The sequence below is a fragment of the Gadus chalcogrammus genome, chromosome 14 (genome assembly GCF_026213295.1).
Source record: "Gadus chalcogrammus isolate NIFS_2021 chromosome 14, NIFS_Gcha_1.0, whole genome shotgun sequence".
In the NCBI taxonomy this organism is placed as follows: Eukaryota; Metazoa; Chordata; class Actinopteri; order Gadiformes; family Gadidae; genus Gadus; species Gadus chalcogrammus.
The window spans coordinates 6337289-6346500 of NC_079425.1; the positions used below are offsets into that span (position 1 = coordinate 6337289).

The 9212-nt window shown below is 41.8% G+C and overlaps 1 pseudogene; it reads right to left on the reverse strand.

Moving 5' to 3' along the window:
* Positions 1–18: 18 nt before the first annotated feature.
* Positions 19–8977, reverse strand: LOC130403034 (myosin heavy chain, fast skeletal muscle-like; annotated as a pseudogene).
* Positions 8978–9212: the final 235 nt, after the last annotated feature.

A 9212-nucleotide genomic window follows, 5' to 3' on the forward strand; every position in this document is an offset into this window, starting at 1 on the left:
ATGACAAGAAAGATCCAATTAAAGCAAACTTACATCAGTGAGGGCCTTCTTGGCCTTCTCTTCAGCCATTCCTGGCTTCCTGAACGGTGTCGTCCACCTCACCCTGGACTTGGACCGATCCGTCTCCAACTTCTTCTTTGTGTTCAGGAGGCTTGTATTCTAAATTAATTTACAAATAAACAATCAGTTTGTTTAGTTGTCATAATGGCATGTGTGTGTATATATATATATATATATATATAATATATATATATCACGTAAAGTTTATTGAATTATTATTGGAGAAGTGTTCTTGTTTGTTTACCTGAGAGGGCAGCAGTCCAACGCGCTCACTGGCATCAATCAGCTCTTGCTCAGCCACTTTGCGGCCTCTCTCTGTCTGCTCCAGAGCTGCCCTTAGCTCTTCAATTTCAGCCACCATGAGACCGTTCCTACGGTCTACCATGGCAGCCTGCTCCTTTAGGTCCTCACCTCCTCTGACAGCATCATCAAGATGGAGTTGGGCATCCTAATATCATAAAATAAATACGTAACTCACAATGTGGTTGTAATTCAACACAATTTACCAATAGAGTAAGACTGCGGTTTGGCCGTACAATAAAGCAGTGTTGAGATGTACCTTCAGTTGTCCCTGAACATTTTCTCAGCTGCTTCTGGGCCTCAGCAGCTTGGCGGTTGGCATGGCTCAGCTGGATCTCCATCTCATTCAGGTCTCCTTCCATCTTCTTCTTGATTCTCAGGGCATCATTCCTGCTTCCTGACCTCAGAGTCCAGTGTGCTCTGCATGGAGTCAGTGATCCTCAGGCTGTTCCTCTTGATCTGCTCCATCTCTTCATCCTTCTCTGCCAGCTTCCTGTCAACCTCACCCTTAACTCTGGTTGAGCTCCAGTTGGACACGCAGAATTTTTGACTCTTCATGCTCCAGAGTTCCCTAGGTATTGAAGCAATGATAGACTAAGTACTTGCAAGGACATGTTTTATCCAGTAAAATCCAATGAAAAAATGATATAGGAGCATTAAAACATGTTCATTGTATTATTCTCACCTCAGCTTCCTCAAGGGCTGTCTGGATCTCAGTCTTCTCTGTCTCCACTTGCTTCTTGGACTTCTCCAGCTCATGGATGCTCTTTCCAGTCTCACCAATTTGTTCACTCAGGTCAGAAATCTCCTCTGCAGTGAGTTCCATGTTAATATACATCATTTCATTTCATTCATTCTAATGGGCCTTTATTAAAGTAAAATTATTTAACTCACGTTGGAGATTCTTGTTTTCACGCTTCAGGGTCTCCAGCTGATCCAGAGCTTCTTCATAGGAGTTCTTCATCTTGAAAAGCTCAGTGCTGAGAGAACGAGCCTCTTTCTGAGTTCCTTCAAGCTCTGCCTGGCCCTCCTCATATTTCTGCTTCCACTCCGCCAGAACCTGTCCATTGTCGGTGTGAAAAATGTCTCTGGGTTTGTCATGGATCAATGCAAATGTTCAGCATTCCTGAAACTCAAAATATCCACAGCCACACACCTTATCAAAGTTCCTCTGCTTCTTGTCAAGGTTGGCAGCCAGTCCATTGGCCCTCTCCACATCAACCATCAGGTCCTCCACCTCACCCTGGAGTCTCTGTTTGGTCTTCTCCAGAGAGGCACACTTGGAGTTCACTGCCTCAATCTGTTCCTCAGCCTCTTGAAGGCGCTGGGCAAGCTTTTTCCTGTCAAAGAATAACATGGCTTAATTTGTGCGCATTCATCAAATAGTTTGTGCTCTTAAATGAAAATGAAAATATTAAATGTTTGACTCACTTGGACTCCTCAAGCTCCTCAGTGCGCTGGATAGCATCAGTTTCATACTTTGTCCTCCACTGAGCCACCTCACCGTTGGCCTTGGACATTCCACGCTGTAGCTCACTCTTGGCCTCCTGCTCCTCCTCAAACTGCTCCCTCAGAAGATCACAGTCATGGCGAGCTGATTGCACACCATGAGCAAGAGCATTCTTTGCCTACAAAAGGTAATGACAGAATTCTCAAATTTAATTAAACTGAAAGTCCTAACTTGCAATGAAATAATGTAACTATCATCTAAATGTTTTTTGTATGATTGTATACCTTAACTTCTTCCTCAATTTGCCTCTTCAGCTCCTCGATCTGCTGAGTATAGGCCTGCTTGCCTCTGGTCAGCTGGGAGACAGAGCTTCTTTCTCCTCAAGTTGACGACCAATTCACCTAGTTTAAGAAAAATGTATGAATTATATCAAAATGTTAGTAACTATGACTTATGTTCGAGTGCCATTCTGTGTTTCTTTGGCCCCCAAGCTATGTGAATTTTGTTATTACACATTCAACAATAATATAAAGAGTCCATTTGACCTGAAAATCACAAATCAAATTTACACTCGTTAAAAAATGAGGGCGGTGCCATTTAAAATTAGGAAAAATCCCTTTAAATAATATCTTCAATCAATTTTTTTTAGTTCACAATAGTCAGAGAAGTTATTTACTTCAGATCTCCATTGACAAACCAAAGGTAAATCCATACTTGCCATTTTCTGTCAACAGCCTTGCTCTCTGAGACACCGTGTCATTTATCTGGCGACTGTTTCTCATCACTCTTATCCTTGATTTTCACTCAGCTGGTCCTCCAGGGTACGGCACATCTTCTCCAAATTCCCCTGGTGTTTATTTTTGAAAAGTTAGCAAAAGTGCTTTCCTTCTATTAGGTTCACCTATATAGATATTAAAAAAATATTTCACCTTGGCCTTAGCAACTGTTTTCCATGTTGCTGGAGAGGTCGTCAATCTCCATCTTGTACTCGCTCTTCTCCTTCTCAAGCTTCTGCTTGACACGCTGGAGGTTGTCAATCTGCTCTCCCAGCTCTGCTACACTGTCAGCCTGCTTCTTACGCAGAGCAGCAGCAGTGGCTTCATGCTGCAGGGTGGACTCCTCAATGGTCACGACGCAGCTTCTGGAACTCAACCTCACGCTTCTTGTTCATCTCAATCTGAGCAGAAGTGGCTCCACCAAGCCTCCTCAAGCCTCTCACTGATCTTCTTCAAGTTCTCTGGAGAGATCAGCTCTCTGCTTCTCAACCTTGGCACGAGCAGCACGCTCAGCCTCAATCTCTTCTTCCAGCTCCTCAATACGGGCCTTAAGGGAGTATACCATTATTTTAAACATATATATACCAAGTAGGGATATTGTTTGTCAAGTGACCGTAAACATGATATTACCTGAAGCTCCTTGATCTTCTTCTGAAGCTGAATAGCGAGGGACTGCTCATCTTCAATCTTGCTAAGAAGCTGACTGGTTTCAAAGTCCTTCCTGAGATGGAATCGCATACAATCAATTAACTTACCTAATACCTGTACTAATCTTTAAAATGTGTAAATCATAAATGATGATCATGCTATTATCAATTCGTCATCACATTACTTTTTGAGTTTCTCATCAGACTGCTGTTTGTCGGTCTCAAGATCCATTATGGATTCCTGAGCCAATTTCAGATCACCCTCAAGCTTTCGCTTGGCTCTCTCAAGGTCCATACGGAGCTTCTTCTCTTGCTCCAGAGAACCTTCAAGCTGCAATTTTGTAACATGTAAGTATTATAATTTATTTGTATTAATATGTTCCCAAATTGCACATTGTATGTAATCTCACATCATCCACTTGCTGTTCAAGCTTGGTCTTGGCCTTGGTCAGAGTGTGGACTTTGTCTTCCTCTGCCTGCAGGTCCATCAAGAGTCTGCTGATGTGCCCTCTTGGAGGGCTTTCTTCTCCTTTGACAACTTAGCAACACTCTCATCCTGAGAGGCCATCTCCTCAGTCAGGTTCTTCACCTAAACAAAACAGAAGAATAGGACAGGTGTTTTTTGTTACTTTATTATTTGTCTTTTTTGTTCATTCTTCTGACATTGCAACTTTACAAACCTTGTTCTCAGTGGCATGTTTCTCTTTCTCCACTTTGGCCAAGGTGAGTTCCAGGTCATCTATGTCCTTCTTTAGCTCAGAGCATTCATCTTCAGTTTCCTCTTCTTGGCAGTCAGCTCAGCATTCATTTCCTCTCATCTTCCAGTCTCTCAGTTGTCTCCTTGAGTCTGGCCTCCAGCTGGATCTTACTCTTGATGAGTCCCTCACACCTCTCTTCAGCATCATTCAGATTCTCTCCTTCCTGTCAATATTCATCCCCATATCAGTCATATCTCATGTTGTATTACATGTATCTCACTGTGTGGTACATGTTATGAAAACAAGTAAATCATGTTTCATTTACTTACAGAGGCCACTTGCAGCGACAGATCATTCTTCTCCTGCAGGAGAGATACCATTTTCTCCTCCAGTTCCTTCTTCTGGCCAGGGCAGTAGCTAGGTCTTTCTTCATCTTCTCATAGTTCTCCTTCATCGCAGAGAGCTCCTTTTCAGTTTCAGCACTCTTCAGAAGAGGCTTGATCTTGTAGTACACTTTCATCCATGGCCAGGTTTTGACATTCATGAATGAGCGGATGTTGTACTGAATTGTATAAACAGCCTCTCTGTAAAAAAAGAACCATTATATTAAATATTGCTTTTTGTATCGTACCAAACTTTAAAACATAATATGTGTTAGAAATATTCCAAACATGCCTTCTTTCCATCATCTTCTTGAACTCCTTCCTCATTTGGAAACCACGGCAGAGAGCCTGAATCATTCAGACCAGAGTTGCAAGCTTCTCATCTCGCATCTCCTCAAGAGTACCCAGAAGACCGGCTTTGAAGACACCTTTGAATTGGTTTGGGAAATTCATTATTATCAATCTCATAATAATCAAGGCATAACCACAACTATTAGTATTATCATAAGGAGAACACGTACCTTGGTGTGTCCAATTTGTACTCTTCATGATTGACATCATTGACCCAAGCCGTTTCTCTGAAGCTTTCTTGTTGTCAATGAACTGGCCCTCAGGGATTACACTGGCATTCAGTACTGTTGTACCTGTCAAAAGTGGGTTGAGGTGAGTGTATTATTCAGATGTATTCCTTAAGGTTTATTTCAAGGGTTCATTGTTTAATGAGCACATACCTCTGCTTGAAGTCAGCATAGAGGATTCTGCTGGGGAAGCCCTTTCTGCAGATTCTGATTGCCCTCAGTACACCATTCCACCTCAGCTGGTGGATAACCAGGAAGTTCTCCATCAGACTTTGAGAGTTACCACTCTGATTATTAAACAGAATTATCATAAAAACCTGAAAAAAAACACACGGAGAACTGAATTGGATTCTACTGGAGTCTTTGATCATTGGGAATCAGGCACGCACAAAGTGAGGGTGGGTGCTCCTCAAGTTTGTCATCAGTTTGCCAGTTCTCCATATAGATGTTAAATATACATTAAATGAACTGTTACCGGGGAAATCTTTTGTCATCTATCACAAGATTAAGGTGTCCCAAATTCTCACCCTGACTGTGAAGACACAGTCTGCATGAACCACCCTCTTCTCTGTCCTCCTTCTTGGTACTATCTATGAAATTAAATATCGATCAACACATTGAATGAAACACCCATTTCAACATGCATCTTACAAATGGTAACAGGCATGGTTTTAATAGTTGAGGACAACAGTTAAATGTCTATGTCATAGATATTATATTATGAGTTGCATTGAAATATGAATAAACGGTCTGTTTCCTATTGTGCGGATGTAAGACCTAATATAGGAATTTGTACCTTCGGAAGCTACAGGTGGTACGGACAGGCAGCAGTTTTACCACTCCAGATTTCTGGTATAGTTGAAAACAGAGTCATTCAGAGATCCTTGTTCTTGTCCAGCCAGCCAGTGATGTTTGTGTCCACAGTACCAGCATAGTGCACCAGGGAAAGTGGGCCTCAGCCTTGCCTTTGCAGGCTTGGGCTTCTCAAATGCCTTGGTCTTGCCAAAGATGCTGGTCATACAGCTTGCCCTTGAAGGTAACGTCTGAGGCCCTTGGGGAACAGCACTCCTCTTCAAGGATGGAGAGATGCCCATTGGCTTAGAGAAAAAGGATTGATGAAACATAGTAAAAGTAACTTTTCAGGCAAACAACAAAGAATGAAGATATAGTTATCCAGTCACCTTCTCAATAAGCTCAATGCAGGCAGCCAAGTCATGCGAAGTCAATGAACTCCCAGATATCCCACTCCTTCTTGTACTCCTTCTGCTCCAAGACAAACATGTGGTGTTGAAGAACTGTTGCAGTTTCTCATTGTGAAGTTGATGCAGAGCTGCTCCATGCTGTTGTACTAATATGGAATGTGAGTTTAGACAACGTTCAGCCCACTACACATGGCTCTGTCCTACATGTTTCAATTTACTTACATCAAAGATCTCAAATCTCAGCAATGTCCAGCACACCAATATAGGATGATCTTGCTGCTTGGTGTCCAGCATCGTGTTGATACGGATGACCATCCAAAGGAACATCCTCTCATAGATAAGACTGGCCAGGGCCACTCACTGAGTTCAGCACCTATAGTCATTTAGATTAGAAAAAACTTTATTTATCCCAAATGGACAATTTCGTAATTAATTGACCATTACTATTATACGAAATACAGGGTCACTTTTTATTGAGGAAAGATTATAATTCCCTCTTGACAAATTATTCAAGGTGTTGAACCTGAAATACTAAATTACTGTAATTATTCCTTAATCATTTGCTTACCTGAGGTACAGTCTGTCCCTTGGTGACATATTCATTTCCGACCTTCAATCTGGGTAGCACAACCTTTCAGCATGTCAGCAGAATTCAGACCCAGCAGATAGGCGACTTTGTCAGCATCTGAGAGTTCTATGAAAACATGTTGTACATTCATGAGGATCCCTCCATGAACATGCGAAAAACCTGGTTAATAAGGGATTATTAATAAACTCTTGAAACATAGCACTTTCAACTAACCCTCTGTGCCCTTCTGGCTCAGCCCTGCCTCCTCACGCTGCTTCTGCTTGAACTTCATGTTACCCGTGGGTGAAGCAGAACAGCACAGTAAGCTTATAGTGCCACCTTGTCCCTCATTAGTGAAGCCCAAATATCAATAGCAGTCTGTATGGAAAATAGTATGATGCTTATGACAGTGTTATCACTTTCACATACAGTATGTCCTCCTAGAAAATGTAATAAAAATACTACATTCACTGACATCAGTAGCTCCAGCTCCTCTTTGTCATCAATGCTGGCCAAGTGATCTGACCCATGCTGCACGTGGGAAGTCGTAGGGGTTTGGTGGTGATGAGGGTCATTTCTGAGGGATTAAACAAATGTAATTTCCTGCCCTTAGTTTAGTTCAAATTAATTTCTCACCTGTTTTTGCAAGCTACTAGACAGATACCTTTTGAATCAAAGTTGAAATCCTTGCTTCGAACGTTGCATGTGTTCAAACTTTCCCCTTACTAGCTGAACTCAGTAGGCTATTTTTTTTTCCTATGTCCTAACTATTACCCAGCGCACCAATGATTCAGTTTGTGGTTGGTCCATCATCTGGTAGAAGATGTGATAGCCTCTCTCAGCAGGAAGCTAGGAATTGTCACCTGACTTCTCCAGCAGTCAGAGGTCCTTCTGAATCAAAACCTTGCTACCATAAATGAGAAGTTATTCATGATATTTGTTACTAGATACTTACAAAGTCTCATGTCCAGCACTGGACGTTACCAAGTCCAAATGATTCGGATGAATTTACCCGTTTGGGAAGCATTATTCATAACGTGTTTTAAAGATCGTATTTCATTGTGGTTGGTATGGTAATGATGATGAAATTATCAAGAATCTTTACTTACAAAACGAGAAGAGTTGTCATTTCTCACAGTCTTGGCATTACCGTAGGCCTCCAGCAGGGATTGGCTGCAATGATCTGGTCCTCCAGTGACCCCTATGATAAACGTACAAAGTGATTAATATCAATAATAAGGATTTCATTAATCTCTAATTATTTTATTTTTAACATACCATGTACTTTCCAGCCCCTATGTCCTTCTTCTTGTCCCCACCCACTGAGATTGGTCGCAAAGTTCTGGATGACACGCTTGGTGTTCACTGTCTTTCCAGCACCGGATTCTCCACTATAGATAGCACAATACATTAAGTGGTTGCACATACTTTTTTTATATTTGCCTATTATATCATGACATGTAACATGATACACGTACGTGATCAAGACAGACTGGTTTTCCCTATCTAGAAAGGAATATGAAAGAAATACGTATGTTAAAATACGTTGAACATGAGTAGCAAATCTCTTTGCTGAACAACTGAATAAAGTATATATCAACGTGGCCTTGTAGGCCTACATACCAGTGAGCATGAACTGATAGCATTGTCAGAGACAGAGAAGATGTGAGGGTGGAGCCTCCATACAGCTGTTTGCTCTGTCATGCACAAAACAACATGCTGGTCGTACACTGGGAGCCACCTTGTAGGGGTTTACAGTGGCGCCGAACAGGGCCAGCAGTGGAGGTCTGAAATAGAAACAGTTATAATGAAATTGGACTAATTGACTAATATATTAGATGGGATCCGAATATATTGTACCTTACTATGTCCTTTACTCAAAACACTCTTACGTAGATCATCCTCTGCATAACGATCCTTTGAGGTTATACAACACCAGAGGCTTCATTGGAGGGGTCATCCATGGCCATGTCCTCAATCTTGTCGTACTTGGGAGGATTCATGGTGTGGACATCATCATCTTTGACAGTCTTTCCTGAAGGGAAACCAATTTTTAGAATTTGCTCCCCTGTTACTATCGCTGCCCTTGAATCAATGACCGCAGCCTACCTCCTCTGTATCATGAACTTGACGGTGACTTTGCCACCCTCCTTCTTCAGGATTGTACACTGGAGGTAAAGTTCCTTCACATCAGTCACATATGCAGCACTCTTGGCATCGAAGGGCTTGCTCTGGGCCTCAATCCTCTCCTTCTCTGGCTTCCGGAGGTAAATGGCAGCCTGTCCGTAAACGGCCATCTCTGCGTCCGTACTCATGATGGAGGCTTATTTCATGCAATACATATACAGATATTTCATCACCTGTTTTAAAATTTATTGTAGACGATGAGAATGTTTTGTGTTAAATATCCTTACCCCTTTCTTCCACTCACCAAAGAGGAAATAGGTTTCACTAAAATTCAAGATTGTTTAGATTAATTAAAATGTCATGCTTTTTTCACCCACAACTGACCATGGAAATACCAGCATAATCTGAAACTAAACCCAGGAA